Here is a 26,384-nt window from a genome sequence, read left to right as displayed (position 1 = left end):
TCTACAAAGTCTCCTCTTCAATTTTTCACTTGGAACTAGACCAACTTTCAACTTAAGCACTCAAGCCATTCATTTCTCAGCCTGGCACTTGCTCAAAACTCATAGCAAGCAGTTATAAACCCTAGCACTACAGAAGGACAAGGTTCTCTATTTGATCTTGCCAGCCATTCAGTAAAACAGTTTACTGTACCTATCCAGGCATGTCCAAAGGGCAGTTTCATGTGTGCTCTCCAGTCTAACTGATGAATCTGGGCATTTTGCGGCAATGTAACAACTGGCTCATGTACACAGACAACCCTCTCCTCCTACCACCAAACACTAATACATGCGAGAGATGCAATTATACAGCCAAACTGGAGGCTACGCTCTCTCAACCCAAGACTGGATCAGACAGTCAAGAGGAGAAGGGAAATACTTGCATCATAACCTAGTGCCTGCATATTTGAACTGTTTCTTACTGAAATTGGTACACCTTGTTTGCTGTAGCATAGACTAGATCCAGGCCTGCTGAATCTAGCTTTGTATGCTTGTTATTTCCCTGAAACGCTAATTCCACCTAAAACGCGGCTTTTCAGCGCTTCTGTGGATCCCTAGTGATATCTGCATTGCTTACTGTACTTATTTCCTTGTTTCACTTGAAAGAAAGTTACTGTTTGTCGTTTTTGCATTTAAGTTACCTGGCACTTGCTCACTAAAGCAGTTATACAAGTCAGCACTAAAAAATTAAAAGCACTACACCCTCTCAAACTCTCCTTGAGTACCTGGTTCCCCATTGGCCCTTTTTTTCAATTATAAAGGAATTCCCAATGCTATTCTAGCATGTCCAAAGGACAGTTGTCAATCTCCTCTCCGGTCCAGCTGGTGAATCTGGGAATCTTGAGGCAATGTTACAACTGCCTCATGTACACAGACAACCCTCTCCTCCTCCCAACAAATTCCAACACATGTGAAAGATGCATCCATATAGCCAAACTGGAGGCTAAGCTCTCTCAACTCAGTACTGGCGTAACCAGCCAGGAGAAGGGAACCACACTCACTACAATTCCAGTCTCACATAGACCTACCACAACAGCAAACCAAACACATAAACACAGAAAAACATACTCTGAGGCTCTAAATAAAAATCTGCCTAAGCAGCAGAGACCTCCAAAGCAGACACCCAAGCAACCGCTACCCCAAAACAAAACACGTGCAACACATAGCTCACAAAGCCAGTGTGCCGAACAGTCACAGCCCTTAAGGCTAAACAACACACCTGATGCACTTGTAATAGGTGACTCTATCGTCAGGCACACTGACGTCCCGCTCAACAGGCTGAACAAAGAAGGTCACGGTGAGCTGCCTGTCGGGCGCTAGGATCCGTCACATAACACAAGCATTCAGGTCACTCCAAGGCAAGTACAAATATGACTCCGTCATTGTCCATGCTGGTGTGAATGACCTGAGACATACCTCCCTGGACTTCATGAAAAGAGACCTAGAGGAGCTCTGAGCATGTAGCCCAGGCCGGTATGACCCTGACCTTGAGTAGCATCTTACCCTCAGCAAGAATGATGCCACAATATGAAGACAAGATGATCAATTTCAACAATTGGCTTAAGTATTGGTGTCGTTCAAAGGGGATCTAATGCCTGTTTGCCTGGGATGACATGCTCGACAAGCCACAATGTTTCGCTAGGGACGGCTTGCACCTGTCACCCCTGGGCTTTCGGATATTGGCAAAGGCTCTTGCCACCCCCATAGTGCCATTTTTAGGCAAGGCTCAAAAGACAAACCCACCTCCATAGGTATCACAAGGGATAAGAAACTGAGTAATGCTACTCAATGCCAGAAGTCTAAACCTCAAGATGCATGCACTCGAAACTCTCCTTAGCATGGAGAACATCGGTATCTGTGCAGTAACAGAAACCTGGTTCAAGGCTCCCGAGAGCACCCCAGCACTACCAGGTTATACCTCATACCATGCTTTTCGGCCCCAAAACTTGGACCGAACCACAAAAGGAGGGGGAGTATCAATATTTGTCAAAGATAACCACACCTCCAGGTTGGTGACACAGCACGAAGCATTAGAGACTATCCATGTGCAACTAACAGTGGGTAAAACTGCCTTCCAGTTTATAGCCGGCTACAGACCACCCTCCCAAACCCAGGAACCCCACTCGGCCTTCCTGAGAACACTGGAAAATATGAAGGTCTCTCCAAACACCATTATATTGGGCGACTTCAACTACCCAAACATAGACTTGGGAGCATTACTCTAGATCCAACACCCTAGCCCAAAGGTTCCTAGAATTCATAAACTCAGATGCTATGGAACACCTTGTTACCACTCCTACAAGAGGGGAAAACATACTGGACCTGATCATCACCAACATGGGGACTCTATGCTCCAGACCAGAAGTGTATCCCTCACTGGTAAGATCAGACCATAAACTAATTTCACTGGATATTCACATCCGACCCCACCCCCTGCCCAGAAAACCACAGTGAAAAACTTCTCTAAAGCAAATTTCACACTCCTCAAAACCGAGGTGGAATCCTTCAGCCCCCGGGCCTGTGGAAAATACGGCCCAGACCACAGAATCCTTTATAAACGCATTCTATGAACACCTTCAGGAATGCATGGATCATTCAATCCCAAATAAACCCCCAAATAAATAAATAAATCCCCCCCAAAAAAAAATGTTTTGTTTTTGTACATTGTCTTTTTGTATATTGTCTTTTTCTTTGTTATTGTTGGAGCTTTTCTCCCTGGGCCTCCGCTGAAAATGGACATATATGCAGTCGGACTATCCCCGGTTAACAAATGTAAAATAAATAAATAAATAACCAAGACCCAATCCTCCAAAGGCAGACGTCCTGTCTGGTGGACCCCAGCCATAAACAAACTATACAATAGAAGGAGGAAGCTACTACATGATAGAGCAAAATCCCAAAAAGGGAAGGCATCTCTGATCAGTATTAGCAAAAAACTACGGGCACTCATAAAATCGTAAGGCCAGCTTCGAGAGAAAAATTGCACAGGACACTAAGGATAATCACAAGGCTTTCTTTAGTTATGTTAGGAACCTGGGTGGGAATTCCCAGATATGCTCAGAATTAGTCCAAAATGGCAAAAAATACACCGAACCCACAGACATTGCCAACCTCCTAGCTGACAGGTTCAGCGCAAACTTCTCCCCCCCCCCCCCACCAAAAGGGCAAATATCTATCCCAGCAGAGTGCTGCTCCCCTGACACCTCAGATGCTCAGGTAAGAGCCGCCCTCTCCAAAGCAAAAAACACAGCATCAATGGGACCAGACGGTGTCCCGGGCTGCGTCTTACATGAACTCCAAGAAGAGCTAAACCCAAACATAAAACTACTGTCCAATCTCAGCCTTTACTACAGGATATGTACCCAAAGAGTGGCGTACAGCAACAGTGGTCCCTCTCCACAAAGGTGGTGCCTCAACGGATCCTGGAAACTGTTGCCCCATAAGCCTGACTAGCTTGGTCTGCAAAGCTATGGAAAGAATCATCATGGACCTCATAAATAAAGATATTGGGGACCTACAGACACTGGATCCTACCGAGTTTGGCTTTAAGGGCAGATCCTGCCTCTTAAACCTGGTCGATTTCTTTGAAACAGTCACCAAGGCCATTGACAAGGGGAAGGTGGTCCACACAGCGTACCTGGATCTCGCAAAAGCCTTCGATACAATACCCCACTCGGGCATTATAGATAAGCTCACTAGCTAGGATCCTGCCCTCACCAAGAATGAAACCACGGTATAAAGAAAAAATTATCAATTTCAACAATTGGCTAAGTTTCTGGTGTCATTCAAAGGGGATCCAGTGTCTGTCTGCCTGGGATGACATGCCCGACAACCACGCTGCTTCGCTAGAGACGGCTTGCACCTGTCACCCTTAGGCTTTCAAATACTGGCCAAGGCTCTTACCACCCCCATATTGCCTTTTTTTTAGGCAAGGCTCAAAAGACAAACCCACCGCTGTAAATAGCACAAGTAACAAAAATCTGAAGGTACAACTACTCAATGCCAGAAGTCTAAACCTCAAAATGCACGCACTCTAGGCACTCCTCAGTATGGAGAAAATCGATATCTGTGCAGTAACAGAAACCTGGTTTAAGGCTCCAGGGAGCATCCCAGCACTACCAGGCTACAACTCATACCATACATTTCGGCCACAGAACCCGGTCCGAAATACAAAAGACGGGGGGGGTATCCATATTCACCAAGGATACCCACACCTCCAGGTTAGTGGCACAGCATGATGCTTCAGAGATTATCCATGTGCAACTAACAATGGGCAAAACTGTAATTCAAACTGTAGCTTGCTGCAGATCACCCACCATGTCCCAGGACCCCCATTCCGCATTTCTGGAAACACTGGGTAACATAAAGGTCCTACCAAACACCCTAATATTGGGTGATTTCAACTACCCAAACAACTGGGAGAACTACTCAAGTACTAACTCCCTTGCCCAACATTTCCTAGAATTTATAAACTCAACCACCCTGGAACAACTGGTCAACACTCCCACCAGAGGTGACAACATATTGGACCTGGTCATCACCAACATGAGCGATCGGTGTTCCACACCAGAGGTCAACCCCTCGCTGGTTAGATCTGACCATAAACAAATCACTTAGGATATCCACATTCCGCCCCCACCCCTGGACAAGGAAACCACTGTGAAAAACATTTCAAAAGTAAACTTCACATTACTTAAGACGGAGGTGGAAAGTTTCAAAGCCCCCATGCTAAAGGATAACGCTGTCCAAGCTGCAAAATCCTTTACTAATGCATTCTACAGGCACCTACAAGAATGCATGGATCGTGCTATCCCAAGCAAAACCAAGACTCACTCCTCCAAGAAAATGAAACCAGTCTGTTGGACCCCTGCCATAAACAAGCTATACAATAGAAGGAGGAAACTAGTACAGAAGAGAGTAAAATCCCAAGAAGGGAAGGCATCCCCTGATCAGTATCAGCAAGAAACTACGATCCCTCATAAAATCGTCCAAGGCGAGCTTTGAAAGAAAACTTGCCAAGGACTCCAAAGATAACCACAAGGCATTCTTTAGCTATGTCAAGAATCTAAGTGGCAATGCTCACATCTGCTCGGAGTTGGTGCAGAATGGCACAAAATACACTGAACCAACTGATATTGCCAACATCCTGGCAGGTTCAGTGCAAACTTCACCCCTCTCTCACCCCCAAAAGGGCCCATACCCATACCAGAAGAATGTAGTGCCCCTGAAATTGCAGACACTCTGGTTAAAATAGCCCTCGCCAAAGCCAAAAACACAGCATCAATGGGACCGGATGGTGTCCCAGGCTGCGTCCTACACAAGCTCAAAGACTAACCCCCTCACGTAAACACACTGTTCAAACTCAGCCTCTCCACAGGCTACATACCCACAGAGTGGTGCACTGCAACACTTATTCCGCAATACAAAGGTGGAGCCACAACAGACCCCGGGAACTATCGCCGTATAAGCCTGACTAGCTTGGTCTGCAAGGCTATGGAGCGCATAATCATGGAACTCATTAACAGAGACATTGGGAACCTCCAAACACTGGACCCTACCCAGTTCGGCTTTAAGGGCAGATCATGCCTCCTAAACCTGGTGGACTTCTTTGAGACCGTTACCAAGGCTATAGACGAGGGAAAGGTGGTACACACAGCCTACCTAGACCTCACAAAGGCCTTCAACACCATTACCCATTCTGGTATTATAGACAAACTCACCAGCCTGAACATAAACCCCTATGTCACAAGATGGGTTGCCAATTGGCTCACGGACAGAACCCACATAGTGAGAGTTGCGGGAGCTAGGTCGGACTCTAAACCGGTTACAAGTGGCATTCCCCAGGGCTCAGTCCTAGGACCCCTCCTGTTCACCATATACTTCTCAGAGGTACAGACAAGCACAGGAGGACTTCGGCTGATCAAGTTCACAGACGAGTGCAAACTAGGGGCTATAATTGACTCACCGGCTGACAGACATCCTCCAAAAGGGTCTCACTTAGACGGATACCTGGAGTCAAAATCATGGCCTCAAGCTAAATGCCAAAAAGTGCATAGTTATTCCCTTTGGAAATAAAGTACCCACAAACTACCACATAGGTGGTAGTTCCCTAAATACGGAAAATGTAATAAGGGATCTGGGGACCCAAGTAGATAGTAATCTCACCTTTTGATAATCACATTGCCAAAGTAGCTAGAAAATCCTTCTGTGTGGCCCACCTAATCACCAAAGAGTTTGCATCCAGATCAAAAGAGGTCATTGTGCCCCTCTACTCTTCACTCATCAGACCCATCATAGAGTACAATGCCTCATTTGGGATGTACCTTACAAGACACCTGCAACAGCTGGAAAGACCACAGAAATACCTCACCAAGAGGATCACTGGCCTCAAACAGATGCCCTATGCAGCTCGACTGAAGAAACTCCAGCTGTACTCTGTTGCATACCGTCTGCTCAGAGGTGATCTCTGCCTGACATAGAAGGCCATGTCCAACCCAGAATTGATGGACATGCTCCACCTAAAGAAAACCTTATCCCCTCAAGCCACACGCTCTAGGGATCTAAACCTCACCACAACGGTAAATAGGATGTGCTGGAGGGATAGATTCCTGCCCCAGAGACCTCCCATGCTTTGGAACAAGATTCCAATCTACATCAGGCAGAGCTCCGTGCTAGCACTCTTCAAGAGAAACCTTGAAGAGTGGATAGGAAACAGAAAATTTACCCTGGGGATCACTTCAGTGGCTCTGCTCGACAGAGGCACAGGGAATTAATCTAAGGGGGCAGCGAAAGCCAACACATTCTGGCTAGGCTTATAAATGCCTTCGGGCAGATAGCCTAGTACCTTTCTATGAACCTATATGCATGCAGGAATTGCAAAGCCTGCTGCAATATGTAGTCAACCTGTATGGTTATACACCCTGTGAATTTGAAACCCATAGAGTTCTCCTCCTATGCAGATTGTTCCACTAAAAATATAGTATACATGGCTAAGTGTAACCTATGTGATTGTTGTTATATAGGTAAGACTAATCATATGCTTAAGGAGAGGGTGTTAGAGCACCTGAATGATATACAGAATAATAAAATGACTAATGCACTAGTCAAGCATGGATCTGAAGTTGGGGTGAATCAAAGTTTTAAAGTTTTGATTTTACAAAAGGTAAATGACAGCTTAAGGGAAGGTGACCTATATAATGAGACGGAATATATTGAGTTGAGGTGGATTGTTGATTTTAAAGCATATGCTCCACTGGGTTTGAATAGTGCTGTCTATTTAAAACCTCTTTTGAAAAAAAGAGGTTTGCCCAATTAATCGCAATCTGTTTTTATTGGATGTTTATAGTATTTAAATTTTTTGCATTTGTTCAGTTTTGTTAAGGTCTGAAGAAGTGGGTAACTGTGAAAGCGCCAACTTACTTTTGTTTTCGTACATTTGTATATTAAAGTATTCTTACCGTCAGCCTTTGACGCCTTATTTTCTACTAAAGTACTACAGAGTACCTGTTTCTAACAAGTTTCTTTTCAAGAATCCTACTGCTGATCCAGAGATCATTTCCCAGGGACCTAAAGGTATTAAGGCTACTACAGCCAAAAATCCTATCCCTTCGGGTAGGGATTCCAGAGCTTAGGACAGATGGGGTAAGAAGGGTATATACCTCTGCAACTGTTACTATCATTGCATTGAATTGCCAGTTTCACATACTGAAATACCAGAAACCTATTGTGGAACTTACTAAAAAAGTGGTAATTTTTCCTGATTGTGCAGAAAATAAAGAATTGCAGGAGCTCATGCACTCTGCAAACCAAGTTAGTAAGCATACTTTGCAGTGTGGCTTTGATGCCCTGGAAGCATCTTGCAGGGCAGCAGTCACTGGCTGTGTACAGGGAAGACATGCTTGGCTGAAGGAGCAGATCATGTCAAATCTAAATTACTAGGTGCTCCTTTAAAGAAGGACCATTTGTTTGGCACCAAAGCAGAAGTTGTTCTTAAAAAGATGGAAGAAAAGGCTAAGTCTGTGCAAACTGTTAAAGAATTCCTACGAGTGCAACCACCTAGATTCAATAGGCATTGCCCTTCTAAACACTGGTCCTTTCCAACCCCCTCCAGACCTTCCCAAACAAGACCCAGGGGAAACAAACCACCCAGACTACAGTCTCAGGGTATGCAGAGATCTAAACAATGGAGCACCCCCACCCCTAGAGCAGGGAGTGGTAAGCCACCTCCTTATGGAAAAAGCTCACAATGACTTCTCAACTCTGCTTCCCAGTCCTGCCCAATTGCTTGTGCCCCTAGGAGGAAAATTTGCCCTTCATGCAAAAAAACTGGATGTCCATCACTCAGGACCGATGGGTCCTCAGCATTGTAACCCAGGGGTACAAATTTTATTTCCATTCACTGCCAACCTCAAGCGGTTTTCCAGACCTTACTCCAAAGCAGTGGGCAGAGGCTCAAAACCAAGTACTTTCCCTGCTCAATATCAGAGCTATTAAGCCTGTTCCAGTAGAACAGAGAGGGGTCAAGGATTCTACTCCAGACAATTCTTGGTACCCAGGAAAGAGGGCTCTTGGCACCCAATCCTGCATTTTTCAATTCTCAGCATCTTCCTGGTGGTACCAAAATTCAGGATGCTTACCCTGCAACAGCTTCTCGGTATGTTAGCCAAGGATGGCTGGTTGGTTACCTTAGACTTAAAAGAAGCCTATCTGCACATCCCCATAAGGGAGTCATGCAGGAAATATCTACGTTTCAGGGCAGGGTCTATGCATTATCAGTTCTCTGCACTTCCCTTTGGCTTATCTACTGCGCCCAGGGTATTCACAAAATGCCAGGCTCCAGCCATTGCATACTGCAGGCAGAGAAATATCCAGATTTACCCATACTTGGACGACTGCCTGATTCAGGCGGACAGTCAGGAGTTGCTGCTTCAGCACCTAACATTTGTAAAAAGCCTTCTAACTTCATTGGAGTACACCATCAACGAAAAGAAATCACAGCTGGTACCCACTCAAAAGATTGTATTCCTGGAAGCAAGCTTGGACACAACTTCCCAGATGGCATTCCTCACTTCAGAAAAACAGGTCTGTCTGTCAGACTACTTCATACAAATTGCCACCAGAACCCAGCTATCTGCAAGAAAAATACTGCAAGCCCTAGGGTTCATGGCCTCATGTATCTGCTAATTCCATATGCAAGACTGCATATTTATTTATTTTATTATTTATTTTAACATTATTTTACCAGGATAAATCCAACTGGACACAAAGTGTCTGTTTTCAGTGGAGTCCTGGGGAGAATAGCTCCAAGGAAGTTAACAGAGTACATACATGGTTTAGATAGCAATAAAAAACTGGTATACAAGGTAAGAGAAACAAAGAAGTACAAGAACAATTTTGTAAAACAATAAGATACTCAGGAGTAGAACCCTTATTTACAAAAAAACGTACATATCAGGTGAGAATATAGTGTATGCAATGGAGGCGTACAGCAGGTCACTTATATGGAGTAGTGGGATAGGGGATTGGGAGGGTGGCCTAATGGTTAAGGTGTTTGCCTTGCAAGCACAAGGTGCAGGGTTTGAGTCTCACAAGGGATAATTGGCTAGGCTTAAAATGGCTCGCAAGGGCAGTTAGCTTAGTACTAATCTATGAACCTATGAGGAAACTTCAGTGTACTTCAAAAGTCTTTGGTGCCAACATTCTCAGGACCTGGAAACAGTCATTCCTATCATACCTTGTCTAAGGAACAGAGTTCCTTCTGTGGGCAGAAGACCACAACAAGGGACTGCATTTTACTCAACCCCACACTGCCCAGACCCTACCCACAGATGCATCACATTATGCATGGGGGGGGGGGCACACATGGGCAAATGTATTCAGGGTCAGTGGAGCCTAGGGCAAATTCTCCTGCACATCAAGTAAAAAGAGATGCTAGCTGTACAGAATGCCCTGACAGCTTTCAGATACCTACTCTTTCCAGGACAACTGCTGATAAAAACAGACAATACCACAGTTATGTATGTGGTACATCAACAAGCAGGGGGGAACCCATTCTTACCCACTCTGCAGGTTAGCCATGGCCCTGTGGAACATGGCCTTGGGCAACCAAGTTCATCTACAAGCTCAATTCCTGCCAGGCAAACAAAATTCACTGGCAGACAACTCGAGCAGAAATATCCTAGATCCACACGAGTGGAAATTGGAGCCCAGCACCTTCAACCTTCTGATCCAGAAATGGGGGACCCCAGAGGTGGATCTCTTTGCCTCCCCCGACAACCACCAGTTAAGCAGATTCTGCATCAGGAACCCTCACAGCAGAGCCTGGAAAGGTGGATGCCCTATCCTTTCAATAGGAAAACCTCTCAATATATGCCTTCCCCCCTCTGCCTCTTATCTCAAGAGTATTACTCAAGATAAAACAAGACAGGCCAAGGACAATTCTGATTGCCCCAGACTGGCCATGCCAGCACTGGTACCCACTCCTGCGCAGCCTGACAACAGTGCCACCGTGGCACTTACACCAGACCCCAACCCTGCTTTCTCAGCAGGAGGGACAGATTTTGCATCCACAGTTGCAAAGCCTAAATCTTGCAGCCTGGCTTATTCCTTAAATACCCCACTAGCAACCCTAAGCAAACAGGTGCTGGATGTCATCTTTGAAGCCAGAAGGCTCAGTACTAAGAAATCCAATGCTGAAAAGTGGAAAAGGTATTGTTCTTGGATTCAGTCTAAAGGAAAGGACACAGCACTGCCCTATTTACCTCGAATCCTGGATTATCTAGCAGAACTACTACACAGAGGCCTATCCTTCTCCTCCATTAAGATCCATGCCTCTGCCATTTCGGCTCATTACAATACTGAGCCACCTCTATTCTCTCACCCTCTCATCAAACAGTACCTGAGAGGGGCAAACAACTTAAGGCCGCCAATGAGAGCACCCACCCCCACTTGGGACCTTAACTTTGTTCTGGAAAAGTTCACGCTTCTCCTTTTTGCACCTGCTGCTTCAGCAGAGTTAAAATTCCTCTCTTGGAAAACAGCCTTGCTTCTAGCCATCACTTCAGCTAGAAGAGTGTCTGAGTGCACAGAACCCATGGATCCCCACGAGCTGAAAGGGATCTTCATGTATTTCAGAAATTGACAGTGTCATGGGGAACCCAGACATAGTTAGCCTCGCTTAAACGCAGCCACCACTAGCTACAAAGTATTGCAACATGGGTTTCATCACACAGCTGGAAAGTCAATGCTTGGTCTTCAGCTTCCTTCATGTCTATGCCTTTCCATGCCTATTCCTTCTTCTCTTCTATTACTAAGGTCAGAGACAGTCAAACAGGAGGATTATTTAGGATTTTGATGGCCTCGGCAGGCCAACGCAAACTTTCTAACTAACTTCTAAGGAGTCTTGTAAAGAAGCTCTTTTCCTCATCTTCTATGATTCTCATCTCGGTCATCTGCTCAATCAGAAGCTTCCTCATCTGCTCTCTTCAGCTCATTCGGTTCTCTGGCATAGCATGTTGGGTCTTAAGCTTCAATCTCAAGTTTTAAATGTGATTTATAGAAGTTAAAAATGTGATTATGAGTAGAGCCTAAGTATGTGAAGAGTGAAAGCAGAATTTTGGAAGACAGCAGCATTTTGGAGTGGAAAGAAGAAAATGAATTTGATTGTGGCTAATCACAGTCTTACTGAATTATTTCTTAATTGTTTATCTTTCTCTTCTTTCTCTTTTCATGCTGCAGCAATTTCAGCTGCAGCAGATTGTGACCCACCTTTGTTAGACCCCTTTTGTCAATCCCATTTTCTTAGAGGGCAAAAGAGGGGTAAGAATATAAGTGTGAGGCCCCTACTCCTGCAGATCTCCTGCTTTTTAGTGAAATACTGTGGGAAAAAACTTCTTACCAGCCTTTTGAGCCTGCTGAATGAATTGATTTGTCTGTCAGAAGTTGGAAGTTCTTTCTGTTGGCTATTACTTCTGCAAGAAGGGTGTCTGAGTTGCAGGCCCTATGGCGTAGAGCTTTTGATTTTCCATAAGGACACGGGTATCAATGCAATACATCCCTCCTCTTTTCTTACACTTTGGTTTTATAGTGTGTAAAAAAACCCAAACTATTCATTTGCCTTTTTTTTGCATCAGATCCTCAAAATAAAGGGGAAAAGATTTTGCACTTTAGATGTACACAGGCAATTATGCTATTATTTGAGCAGGACTAAATACAAGCACTGATGGCTGTGGAACCCCTCATTATTTTCTCAAAAAATCCATCCATTTGCCAACCTTCTTCCCTAATCCTCAAAATAAAGGGGGAAAGATCTCCTGCACTCTCTGGACTTGCACAGACAGCTCAGGTTCTACCTTAATAGGACTAAGCCTTTCAGAAAATCTGACCAGCTGCTAGTCAGCTTTTTAACAGGGGCAGAGGGCAAGGCCATTTGAAAACAAACAGTTTCCAAATGGATAGCACACTGCATCCATTTCTGCTACAAGCGCCATGGAAAACCAGCCTCTCAGGGGGTCAGAACACATTCCTCTAGACCTACATCTACCTCTACAGCATTTCTCAGAGGAGTCCCTACAAAGGACAAACCGGAAGCTGCTACCTGGAGTTCTGTACAAACCTTCATCAGGGATTACCATCTGCCTATCTTTTCCAGATCCAGGGCAGGATTTGCTACAGCAGTCTTGCAAGGCATACTAGCCAGCCCTAACTCTTCTTGACTGCCTCCACCCTTCCTCAGCTTTGGGAATCAACCCAAGTGTGACGACTGCAACAGTGAAACACGAAGAACATAGTACAGTTGTGTACACTTAACATAAATGTAAATGTATTCACTGTTGCAGTCCTGGTTTCCCTCCCTCCAGCCCCCTGGTTTTCTCTATTTCTTTATCTCTTCTCTCTATGGATATTTCTACTGGTATTGGTATGTACTTTTTACGGGTAGTGTTTTCCCCGCCATATACTAGCTCCCTATTTGGGGGCTCCTGACATTTGGGGCAAGAAAAACTGTTGTAATGGCATCGGCTGCCTGTTTTTATACCCCTGACGACCTGACATCATGGAAGAAGCGACAGCATCCAACACAGAAATGCCAAGTCTCTGGTATTCAGGCCGACTGAGGGGCTACCCCCTGGCAGGATATCCCAAGTGTGATGACTGCAACAGTGAATACACTCTAGCATCTACATTTATGGTAAGTGTACACAACTGTACTTTCTCCTTTCCTTGCTGTTTTGTGGATGGTTGTTACTAAGGTGCTTATTGGGTTAAGGTCATGCACAAAAGAGCATTCTGCATTGGTGTCTTCAGAATAAGGCGACCAATGTACATATTAAATTCATAATTTTGCTTCAATGTAGTCCAGTGTTGCAGGGTGCAGTTTTTTTAACTTTGTGTCACTGTGAGCAAAAGTGTGGGCTAAGATGAAACTCGACCTTTAGCACCTGGCAGAGGACCTCACCCCTGAATAAGAGACTGTGCTAGTCAGTGTGTGACCACATAACTACAGGGTCTCTCTGGTCCATAAGGATCTAAAAGTGATTTGTAATGATAGCACGTGTGGGTCAGCATTTAATCAGACATTGAATCCTTCTTAGCAGCACAGAATTGTCACATTTGTTGAGTTTAGGTTAGCGTAAGGATTTTTTCTTATGATGATGCAGCTGAAATGGATGTGAGTGATTAATGCAAAAGCAATGAGCTGTTCTTATTAAAGTTCCTCGAGGCAGAGATAACATCAGAATAAAAACCATAAAAAGGCCAGGGATGCGAGTTTGATGATACAGAAAATTTGAGTGGAGGTTTGGTGATCCAGTGAAGTAGTTTAAGAAAGTCGCATGGGATATTTCATACATGGTTAGTTTGGCATGTGAGGATAGAGAGTACGCTTTTGGAAGGGTAAGACACTGATGAGTCTTCTCTCCTGTATCTGATAATCAGTGGAGGTGGCTAGATTCTTTGTATACTAAAACACGAGCATGCTGATATGTGATGATCAATGGAGGTGACCAGATTCTTGGTATACTAAAACACTGGAGAGCACTGATATGTGATAATCAGTGGAGGTGACTAGATTCTTGGTATACTAAAACACTGGAGCACACTGATATGTGATAATCAGTGGAGGTGACTAGATTCTTTGTATACTAAAACAGTGGAGCACACTGAAGGAAGAACAGACTTTACTCCTCCTTAAATGTACTCAGATGTGAGGGTGAATACTGAGATCTTGTTTGCAAGAAGTAGTCATGATTTTTGGACCAGAGCCTGTGTTTGACCCCCATTAACATATGTGAGCCAGTTTTCTAGGGTGTTTGTTTGCTGATGTAAAAAATGTTGCATGGAAAGTTTAAATTTACTCACCTGCTTCCCCACGCATGCTTACATGCGATACAGACATGCACACACAAAATCAGACATTCTAGGAAAAAAAAGGCAGATTAACAAAATACATATCCATAAACCAAGGTAAATGTACAGACTTTTTACATTGTAGGACATCTCATTGTACCAAATATTTTTTTAAATGTTAAACTGTATGTGCTGTATTCCCGATTACGTTTGCTGATAAAATGCTAGTGAGTGGAAAAAGCATGAACAGGCTTGGTGAGCCTGTGTTTTTAGATTAGAGCATATCTGAAAAACTATTTTATTCTGCTCAGATAAGTTTACTAGACCAAAGGTGCATTAAACAAGTTTCACAGTAAGCAAAGTTTTGTTAATATAAATATTTATAGGTCAGCACTGCTAAAACATGCTCACTGTATATGAGACAAACAAGATGATTATAAATACCCAATAAGGAATGCAGTGACTTTGCAGTAGTAACCACGAGCTGATATGCTGCTGTATGTAATACACCACCTAAATAATAAAGTAGCATGTAGTGCGTATCTTAAATGGGCTGCAGCCTATTCGTTCAGGTTACTGCAGATAAGGAACAAGGGGTCCTAGACAGCAAAGGAGGAGGGTGCAAACAGGTCGCCTTTCATGTTAAGGGGGTAGAAGGGAAGCTGGTAGGGTGCTTTCACAAATGGTACAGAATTTAAGTGATTGCTGTATATGTGCAAAGGTCAGCACTAAGGTGGCAAGGCTGAAGGGCAATACAGATTCTCTTACCCCACAGTTTGTGTGTGTTGTAGTTTGGTAGCTGAGCTTGGTATGCCTTTATTTTTCTCTTAAAGGATGAGAATTAGAAGGGCTATTATTTCACGTAGCAGGAGTTAAAATGGTAAAGCATCATGACTAGAAGTTAGGAACCATAAGAGTGTTTGGTTTTGGAAAGAAAGTGGGTGTAAATGGTCATTCTCATTGATGGGCCCAGTTTAAATTGTGGATCTTATAGATTTAAGCTGGAAGGGAAGCTCGACTGTAGGTGATAGGCAGGCATTTGGCATCAGCCAAGATGTACAGGTGATTCTGCCGAGTAAGAGTTTGTACGACATAACAGCAGATCTTACTCAGTGAAGTCTGAAGGATGGCTTTGTTGGTATTTGAGAACATGGTCTCCCATCAGTAACACAAATAGGTAAAGTGGCTCCTTTCCCTACAAGACAGCTGGCTTTTCTTGTAAGAAGAGCATTGACTGGAGAGAGTATTGTGAACATTCTTTAGGTATTTTGTTGTTCTCTTGTAGCGCATTAAAAAATAGGATTGACAGGCTACTCTTCAAGTGGTGTTTTTGGTTGGGATGCCACATGGTACAAGGTAAACATGCAGGGCTTATGAAAAATAAAACTAGTGCAATTCCAGTCTGAAAAAATTACTAATGAAAGTGTACAGGACAGGCAGGATCTGTTTTGGGCAGCCATACTCAGAAATCCTCTCCATCAGCAAGGGGGGGAAAAAACTTGTTGAACCTCGAACCTTCTCTGAAGAATTTTCATAGCAGCAGGATGTGCAGAAGTTTTTGATCTCAGTTTTGAGGACTATGTATTCCTATTAATGTTTGACCAAAGCATAAGAAGCCCTGATAGTGTCATATTCACATTAGCTCATATAACACTTTGTGAATGTCATACATAGTGTTACAGCTGTGAAATAAAGTTAAAATAACTAATGTTCTTGGTGAGAAGTATTTAAACATAATTGCGTAATCCTAAGTTAGCTTTTTAATTATTTTTTTATATATTGCATTGTTTATTTTATCCTTTCAGCAGGCTGTTTCTCATCACATTTGATCACAGAGTTTGCTCACTAGGTACACAACCTTGATTTTCATCATCCTCGTGTTAAGGTCAGGACCAGATCGATACATTAGCACTAAGAAAAGCCGGAATGTACAAAAATCTTCATGTAAGGCAGTAAAGATGTACTTCACCCAGCTCGACACTGTAAACCTAAGTGTTGTTTTCTGTTATTTACAAACTGAAAGCTAAACACATTCAAGTCACCTATTCAAGTGAAAAACGTGTTTACAGTCTAGATTTTTCAAAGCCTTTTAATGGCATTAGAAACCAGTGTCAAAAGCTGTAGTACTTAACATGGCTTGTGGGTGTACTAGACTAGTGCCTTTGACCGGAGCAGCTGCATAAAAAGTGGAACGATACTGTGCGTGGTGACTCGGATGTACAGCTGTTTTTGTTTATTTTAGTTTTTTTGATGACACCCTAGACATTTCTTTGCTGTAGCACGCCTTTTCTGGTTAGCATCAACATGCTTTAACATATACAATAGAATTAAAAAAAAAAAAAAAAAAAAGAGCTTCTAATGAAAGTTTACTATATGTGATGTGAATAACAAAAGAAGTTTACAAAACCTGACGATTTTCAGGAAGCTGTGCTGCTCTCTGCGCAGGCTACATCCAGAAAGCATTTACTACTCCTTTTTTTCTATTTTTCTGTATTGCTGTTTTTTCCTAGTAGTTGTTTCTTCAGTAACGTGCATTTTATCACTAATGTAAACAATGCTGGTTAATAAAACAGATTAGACTGTGTTATACAGACCTGTCACTACTCCAGCTTCAGAGAAGATGTCAAAATAAAAAACGTACAACGCTGTTATTCTCTCCTGCTTGTTACTGAGTCAGCCCTGGTGATTGTCTCATGTCCGTCCCATAATGTCCCAGGTGCAATGGTGACTGCATTTTAAAGAGACCTCTCTCTCTCATCCATATGACTGATGGTAAAACTTTGGAAAATTAAGAATGGTTGTCACATTATTCCAGGCATGTTTCCCTACAGTAGATATTCCATTTCATTATTAGGGAATTTTAAAATGTGCTCGAGGTCAAACCTTTCCCTGTTGCAGAGATGATTTTAGTGTGTGAGAACTGAAGTCCCTCTGATCGACGTTCTCTGTGCTGACTAAAAGAGCAGTCTCTTCTGAGGTGCCCTGAAAACTGACAGGCAGAGGTGGGGGCTGGGATGTGGGGTTTGATGGATCAGCCTATGAGTGATGTCATTGAAACTTTCAATTGATCGTCTAGGAGATTGCCAAGAACACAAAACAGAAAAGCTGCTTCTTGAGTTTCTACAAAACTCCTAGACTGTCTAGAAGCCGGAGAAGGGGAGGGGTTGTGTGTGTTTGGGGGGGGGGGTCCTGCTCTCTACAGTGCCTCTTGCTCTACCGTTTCCTAATTCAGAGTAGCCCAACTGAATTGCTACATTCATTGGCTGGGAGGGGGGTTGCTTATAATTATGTTGTAGCCAGAAGGACCTGAGGCACGCATCAAGTTGTGCTCCTTTTCTCACATAGGGGCTTAACCTGAGATTTGAGTTTGCCAGCTAATTATTTTTATAAGGCGCCCAGTCATGCTAGAAATTGTTTTTGCAAGTCTGTTCTGACACAGAGAAGTTTGTAGTAGATGAAAATTAGTATCTATGCTTTTAAACATCTTCGTATAATTTACAGCTGTGAGATGCTTTCTATTAAATCAGACTTCACAGGCTTTCTTCAGTCCAGTCACAGTGCTTGGTTTAAAATGTGTAGTAAACACTAGTCCATCCCTGACTGCTCATTTTGACACTGTTATCCTGTACTGTCTGCCCAATAGGCCACATTTTGAAGTTACCATCGCTTTTCCATAGTAAACAAGCTTTGATTTCTCATTTGAAAAATAAAATATTCTGATGAGAGGGTTTAGTTAGCAGATGTTAAAAGAAAAATAAGCAACATGGTATGCTGCAGAATATTGAATGTTGGGGTGACAACATGAAAAATGTTCACCCTGGAAGCCTGGAAAACTTACAAGTGGAAACATTCTCTTGTCTGCAGCTAGAGTAACAGATGATATACAGCCCAAGTAAATGGAAATGTACCCATCAGTAAGCAGGTCTGTATGTCTGAGAAGCAACTGTGTGTGTGTGTTGGTCTGTCTGTGTGCACATAAATACATATATGCTTCTCTGTATATGGATCCGCCTTCTCATTGAATACATGTTTACTGACAAAAATCTGAGAAGTGCTGTTTTGCCCACTGAACATGTTAAGCAGGTTGGAGACATTGGAAATTGCAAGACCTTGGAAATCACATAGTAAGGATGTTTCCCTTTTACCCATTGCTGAGATTTCAGCGTTAGCATTTATATTTGAGAGTTGTAGGGGGCTCCCCCTCACAAATAACATTGTTTTGGTGATTCAGTAAAATCAGTGAGGCAATTGTTGATTAGTTTTATTTGCTAAACCATCTCTTCATTTAAAAGTTGCTGACAAAGACCCCCACCCTCTCTCTGTCTCACACACTAGTCAGGATGTGTAAGAATTCACAGTAGTGCCCTTATGTCCGTGTTTAAGACTATATAAAGATAAAAGTTCTGTTGTACAGAACTGGGTGAAGACCTTCTTCAGGACAGATTAGTGGAAACATTTAATAAACTGCTGATTCCCCCATAGTCCATGCTGCCACCAGTTAAATGTTTGAGGCTGCGTGATGGTTTGTCGGTAGAGTACCTCGGGTTAAAAATGGAGGAGTGGAATTAGTCACCAAGTTCAGGGTATGTTTTCAGAACTTAATGAATTTCTGTGCACATGTCAAGCTTCAAACGTTTGCAAGTATTGACAAAAACTTCATGTTTTTTTAAGCACCATTTGTTGGTGGCTCTGGTTTGTGTCACAGACTGTAAGTCCCAGCAAAAAAAAAAAGCTTTTTCACTCCTGAGTGGACATTGCTTTGGTAGTCTGTCATAGCAATCACCTCAGTTTTCAAGAAACACCTTTCCCTCCCCGTGTTATAGCATGTACAAGTGATTGTTCATATAAAGCTTCAACTGTGCCATATTTTGTAGTTTATTTTTGCATCCAGCAACATGCAAAGCCAGCAGTTTATTTTATATTACTTATTGCCTGTATCCTGTTTCTGAACCATTTGTCCATCCAGATGGGAGTAAGAGTTTGAGTAGATTGTAGATTCATGTTGTGAGTCTTCGGATAGTTTATTTTACCTACCTCCTGTATCTTTGCCCAGTATTGAGTATACATTGGCTTTATTTAACAGGATGGTTTTGAACCTCTGTCAGGTGTCTAGCTATAACTTTCATGAGGTATGGAACTTCTGAATAGGAAAAATTAGCCCTGAGTGTTGGCAATAAGCTTCCAGGAGGCATAAAATTCATGTCTCCAGTGTGTGAGCAGTTGGTGTTTATTCCAGGGATAAAACGTACACTGGGTGAGGAAAAGGGCTTTGATCACCGTCACTAAGTAGAGATTTAGTGGGAGTTCAGTACACATTTGGTCTTAGTATACAAGTTGCATTATTGGGGCGGCCATGGTGGTGCAGCGGTTAGCGTTGCTGCCTCACAGCAAGAGGTTCTCTGGTTCGATCCTCAGCTGGGGTGCCTTCTGTGTGGAGTCTACATGTCCTCCCTGTGGTCACGTGGGTTTCCTCCGGGTGCTACGGTTTCCTCCCACATCCCAAAGACATGCTGTAGGTCAATTGGACACACTAAATTGGCCGTAGGTGTGAGTGTGTGCATGTGTGTGTCTTCTGTGGAAGGTTGGGCACCGGGCTGGCAACTCGACACTGTAAAACTCCACTGCCAATCATGAGCGGACTGTGATCTGCTGTGGCGACCCCTAACCCGGAAAAGCCAAAAGAAGAAGAAAGATGATACAAGTTGCATTATTAGTCTGTTAAACAGGTAGACGGCCACTGGAACCAGTCCTATAGAGTGACCCTTGAGCACATTTTACGTGACAGTCCACTGCTGACCAAAATACTACCCACCTCTTCTGATCAGTGAGACAGTAGCTTCGCATTTTAATGCTTTTCTGACAAGATTTGTAAAACTGAGCAGATTATCATGATACATATGTGGCCAGTGTATCTAAAATATCTATGAATATCTGTGTATCCCAGGCAAATTTGAATTTTTTTCATAGGCCTTTACAAACTGAACAATTACAGGAGCTTTGGAATTGCAAGTAAATACCAGCTTAATGCATTCAGTTTAGACAGGATTATAGTTTATTTTTTTTAAAAGGGGCTTTAGTAATGTGACAGAAGTAGTGTTTTACAGGTGTACATCCAGCTTTTTTTTTCCAAGACTGTATTTACAGATATTCACCATTGCTTTATACACAAGCACTGCATAGCAGTTTATTAAATTTATCCCATCAGTTTCCTTTGCTCTGAAGTGCTTAATACAAGCAAGCAGGACTAGACATGTATTGTCTTGTGCAAATGTAGGGTTACTAAACTAGGCAAACTCATATTGTGTAAGGGATTTATATATTTTGTCCAATATTTTATGGGTGTAAAAATGAGTAGCAAACTGTGTTGCATTTTAGTTCTATGAATGGATTCCATCTTGTATCCTGCACCATTCATTTTAGACTCGACTTTCAGCAGACTGGTTATTTCCTGCCTGGAGTTGCTTGGTCTACTTATTCTTTAGTTAGCAGTGCACGTATGAAGGACAGAGTTCTTTGCGTTTATTTTAAAGGAGGCTGCAGTGGCACCTGTCTTATGGCTCTCAGCAAGTATATATGCTGTGGAGAATTTCCACTGTACCCTTTACTGGTAAGGCAATCATGAAGGTCAGTATATCAAGCGGTAATTTTATGTTCGCTCCCGTAATTTCCTAGGTCTATATCCCTCTGATTCTTGGAGACGTCAGAATGCTGAGACTGTCCTGGTTAGGGTATTTAATGACAACCTTGGTTAGCGATCAGATGTCATATTGTGTCTTTATACTACTTGATTTCTCATCTCATATGACACATTGGACTATGGCATTTTTAAAGTGCAAAAGTCCTACTGTGGGTTTTCATCTACCATCCTTGCATGGTTTGCTTCCTACCTCTCTCTCTGTACAAACAGTGTTTTCTGGGATAATCTCTTTAAACTCTTCATCTGACTTGTGCTTACCCAGTGAGGTCTTAAGTTTGGGGTGTGTCTGTTCTTGATCCACTTGACGTTACTAGAGGGAGAGGCTATTCGTTGCATTGTTACTCTGATGATATTCATTTATGTCTCTGTCTTAGGATTGTTGTGTGTTTTTTCCTTTTCTTTTATGATTGGGTGCGTCCTCCAACAGTATGCAGTTATCTTAATCTTGCCAAGATTGTAGCCACAGACATTTGTACCTTATTCTTTGTATATTAACCATGTAATTATCTGTAGGATCGTTATACAAAGGACATTAATGTGGTGTTGCATCTTCTGATAGTTTATTTTTTTTTATTTTTATTTTTTTAACTTACTAACACTATGTAACACTGATAAAAGGAAAACTCCACTTTGAAAACCCAAAAGTGCTTTTTCCTTGTATATCAGTATTTTATATTATACTAATGCATTAGAATCGCTCAGAGTGTCTTACATTATATTGTAATTCCTTTTCCCCAAAATGGCCATCCTGGTGTCTGCCATACTGACATGATTTTGATTTTCATAGATTCTCTCTTTCTCACAGAATGTAGTTTACCATTTATATATGCTGGACATTAAGGAGGAATTTTAATTTATTAGATGCACTAAAAAGCTACAGACCAGTAGTTTCTTAGTCTTCAGGAACTGTCATTTTTTTCTCTTTTCTTTACCTGAATTTTGCTAACTTAGGGCTGCATTATACATTAAAGCACTTTTGAAACAAGCTCGGTAAATAAGACAGTTTTGTTAAGCAGTGAAATCAGTATCTCTTAATTGCTTAATTTTTCCCTGTACGTTTTCTGAAGGCCTACACTTACTTGCCTGCTCAGAGGCAGCCCAGTGACGTAGAGGGATAATTCATGACTGCTGTCCAGGTGACCTGAGTGTCCCAAGTTTGATTAGCAGTCTGGGCAACTGACTGTTCTGACAGTTAAGCCGGGGGGGCTTCCACCTGTGCGTGTCTGCTGCCCCAGCGTCTTGGGATGGTGGTCTTAGGATCATCAAAAGAAAAACCTGGCATAGAGTGGTATGAACGATGGCTACCCACACCAGTGACAGTAGCTCCGGTCACACATATAATAGGGAATACGTGTGTGGGCGTGGTGGGAGTGTAGGCAGTCCCTACGGTGATGTAGATGTGCATGTCATGATTGAGGGGTTATAGCCATAGTGCAAAGAAAAAGCTTTATGGATATGACCTTGTGCAACTGAGGGGTGGTGGTTGATGATAGACAGAGAGGATAGAATTGGGGATGCAACGAAAAAAAAAAGGAAAAGAAAGAAAAAGAATCTCTCCAGTGTATATATTTTTTCATGTGTCTGATAGATGTTACTTCAAACAGATGGTAAACATTTTGCAGTATTTTTTTTATTTTCATACTGTCCTTAACTTAGATGTGGTTAAATGGATAAAAGCCAGACTTCACTAAAATGAGTGACTGCCAGTTTATGTAGTGTTGCAGTATTACTAACATGTTCCTGTTTTCACAGTTATCCAAAAACAACCTCTTTGAAAGGAAGTTTCACGTTAGTGTGTGTTTAATTGACCTCAATCAAATTAATACTGCAGGTGGTGACTGTGGTGCTAATAGACTTATAATCCCCCTCCATTCTATGACTTAAATGTGATGATATGGCCTAGAAAACTACACCACTGCCACCAAATAGTACCTCATTGACAGGGGTCATGGCCTTTCAGTCCACACCTCTCTCCTGAGTAAAAATTATATATGCAAGGTGTTAGACCTTATTGTATAACAAGTAATATTGTGGGATATGAGCCATACCAGCCACACCCAAATAAGGTCCGTACTGAACATCTTCACAACAGGATTACAAATACTGTTTTTTCCAGGAGCTCACTGAATTATAGGCCCATTGTCTTACACAGCTAACGTTACCTACAGTAACTTTGCTAAACCTCTTAGATTCACATGTGCAGCATCTTCCAGGAAAGGCTAATACTACCTATTAGTGCCATAATGTATTCTTGTTTTCATGGTATTTACTGCCACCAACCAGGCCCGGTTGGTGTATCAAGGTTACAGATTACTGCACACTGTAAAGAATGAGCCAGTTGTACTATTAATTTAAGTTGGGTTTAGCTTGACAGATTTCTGTTTGAAAGGCAGATTCTTATGTATAGTTTGTGTGTGTGATATAAACCAGCCACAAGCTTTTTTAAATCGAATAAATACAATTCTTGAAATTAGGCAACACAGTTGGAGACTTAAATATACAGGCAGGTAATGTAATTGCACAGTGAAGTATAAAATTTTAAATAGCTAGATAGTTCTGACACCTAATTTGCTACAACAAAACAGCAAAATGTTCTTCAGACTTTTACACCCATCAGTGCCATGTCCTTAAGAAAATGAAATGTCTTTAACTTCCAAATCAACTGATTTACTCGCAATTAATCATAGCTCATATACTTCTCTATCAGTCTGAGAGCCGCCCAGAATATGAAAACACACTTCATTATTACTCCACATCAAGACCCTGAAAATTTAGTAATCAGTCTCTCCTGAATACCGCTAGACCCTAAGACTTAACAGGAGCTACACTGTATTCCAACTATGTTGCAAAAATCTGGAACACCCCTTCTTTCCAATTTTGACTCCTTCCCACTCTTTCTAATTTCAAATGCAATATTAAGGAGCACCTTTACAAAACCTAGTTATGTTCCTGCCATAACCCAGACTAGCTGTAATTTTCCCATTTCACACCTCTTCAGTCCATACACAACATTCCTGTCCTGTATTTGCTGTACAACCTTTCCTTTCCAAACATACTTTCTACTGTAGAATAATACTATGTTAACCTGCGCAACCTCTGTTCTCTATTCCCTATGCTCTTACAACCCCCTCAACTCCACCGGAACTCTCCATTATATAACATATTTATATCTTTGTATGCACTTGTTTCTTCAACTACCTCCAGATTTAATTATTTAACTAGGTATTGTTTTAACTGTGATATTGTATTTTCTACTGATGTTGTAACTAGAAGTTATATAATCTTATACTGTTGTACTTCCATTTTAATGAACCTGAAATCTTATCGTCTCACAGCTGTTTTGCGTACAGTACCTCAACAAATTTATGTAATTGTAGCCAACTGTAAAACTTTTCTTCCCGGGCCTTTGCTGAAAAAGGGGTATATGCCACTCATCCCAGTCTGACTTTCACAGTAAGCATATGCTAAATTAATAAAGTGAAATAAATAACTCTAGAAAAAATTACTAGAATATGCAGGTTTAAACTGATAAATGGAAACAAACTTACTGATGCAGAGTAGAAAACAGTCCTCAAACATCAACTTCCAACTACCGATTTAGCAAAAAATGGCTGTTTGGGAATGCATTTTCTATTGAGTGTCTCACTACACCTGAACAGTAGAGGGGTGTTTTGAAATGAGTGACCACTGAGAGAGATTGTCATCAGGCTTTTCAGCAACCACCTCCTTTCTTGTTAATCATAATTCAGATCCAAACAGCAGACGTTCATCATAGTATTTAGTGTTGCAGACTTCACTTCTTGGGATATCCTGGCCTGCAGATATCTTGGAACCAGCCATTCTCTTTAGAGCTCTACCCTTCCCCAGTGCTTTGGCTGAAGCCCACACATCCATAGTATAAAGAGTGTATCGGACAACACAATCTCCATATCTTTCTTGCCATGCAGTTAGCTTAGCATTGTTGTATCCTTTTTGTAGTAGGTATGTTCCATTATTTGTCTGCCTTCTATGGAAAGTAGCATTGTGGTCTGTGGAAAGTAAATTGCACATAAAGGTTTTCATCATAAATGTCGATTTTGCATCGATCCCGATCATGACATGGCCTCCTGTCTGTACTGGGTGTACTTTCACCTAGAGCACTGTCCATCATTAACAGAAATGGCTCTGTGACTTTTTCCCACAAATAGGGACATGGTTCTGTTCCATCATATCATCAGCAAAGACCTCAAGGGGCCTTTCTCCATTAAAAAAAAAAAAACAACATTGAGACAAAAAGAGAGAAGCAGCAGGAAGCCGAGGATGTGGTTAACTACTCTTTCCCTGTGTCTGGTGACCCTGCACCAGTTGGGGTCCCTTTACAGTCCCTCAACCGCATAGTTGTTTTCTTTGGAGGTATCTGGCATAACTGCTTCATAGATGCATACGTGTTTGAGTACTAGCATGTCCTTCTAGTCTAACTTACTTGAAGTTACTTTGTCAGCTGAAGACTTTAGCTTTGGGGGCATACATCCTAATTTTGGAATCGGAAGTTGGAATCCCCAGAATTTATGTTTGTGAAGGCTTTCCCAGAGACTGCATTGAGATCTCAGTCTACTACCTGTGACCTGAGGCCTCAAGGGTGGCAGTTTCTGATACTGTGAGGTGCAAATTACCTAAAGTTAAGTAGATGTAGCCTAGCTTGCCTTCACCTAGGTTGGATGGTAAGTTAAGTAGGTGCAGCTTCGCTTAGCTTGTCTTCACCTAGTTTGGATGGTAAGTTAAATAGGTGCAGCCTAGCTTGCCTTCACCTAGGTTGGATGGCAAGTTAAGTAGGTGCAGCTTCGCTTAGCTTGTCTTCACCTAGTTTGGATGGTAAGTTAAATAGGTGCAGGCTAGCTTGTCTTCACTTAGGTTGGATGGTAAGTTAAATAGGTGCAGCCTAGCTTGCCTTCACCTAGGTTGGGTGATAAGTTAAATAGGTTCAGGCTAAGTTGCCTTCACCTAGGTTGGATGGTAAGTTAAACGGATGCAGCCTAGCTTGCCTTCACCTAGGTTGGTCAATAAGTTAAGTAGGTGCAGCTTAGCTTGCCTTCACCTAAGTTGGATGATAAGTTAAATAGGTGCAGACTAGCTTGCTTCACCTAGGGCGGATGATAACTTAAATAGGTGCAGCTTAGCTTGTCTTCACCTAGGTTGGATAAGTTAAATAGGTGCAGCTTAGCTTGTCTTCACCTAGGTTGGTTAAGTTAAATAGGTGCAGCTTAGCTTGTCTTCATCTAGGGCGGATGGTAACTTAAATAGGTGCAGCTTAGCTTGTCTTCACCTAGGT

At 42.3% G+C, this 26,384-nt stretch overlaps 2 protein-coding genes across 2 annotated transcripts in view; one reads left to right on the top strand and one right to left on the bottom strand.

Moving 5' to 3' along the window:
* ANGPTL1 (angiopoietin like 1) overlaps positions 1-17,498 on the bottom strand; it is a 282,278-nt gene extending 264,780 nt beyond the window's left edge. The window contains exon 1 of the mRNA XM_044085224.1: positions 16,974-17,498. The gene's annotated coding sequence lies outside the window, so the exon portion shown is untranslated. The remainder of the gene's footprint in view (positions 1-16,973) is intronic.
* Positions 1-26,384, top strand: part of RALGPS2 (Ral GEF with PH domain and SH3 binding motif 2) — a 2,773,917-nt gene that overhangs the window by 1,763,501 nt on the left and 984,032 nt on the right. The window lies entirely within an intron of this gene.

Source organism: Protopterus annectens, chromosome 10.part0 (genome assembly GCF_019279795.1).
Source record: "Protopterus annectens isolate FY-2018-M chromosome 10.part0, PAN1.0, whole genome shotgun sequence".
NCBI classification, from domain to species: domain Eukaryota; kingdom Metazoa; phylum Chordata; order Ceratodontiformes; family Protopteridae; genus Protopterus; species Protopterus annectens.
The sequence above is the reverse complement of the archived record's forward strand: the minus strand, read 5'-3'. Positions and strand labels throughout refer to the sequence as shown.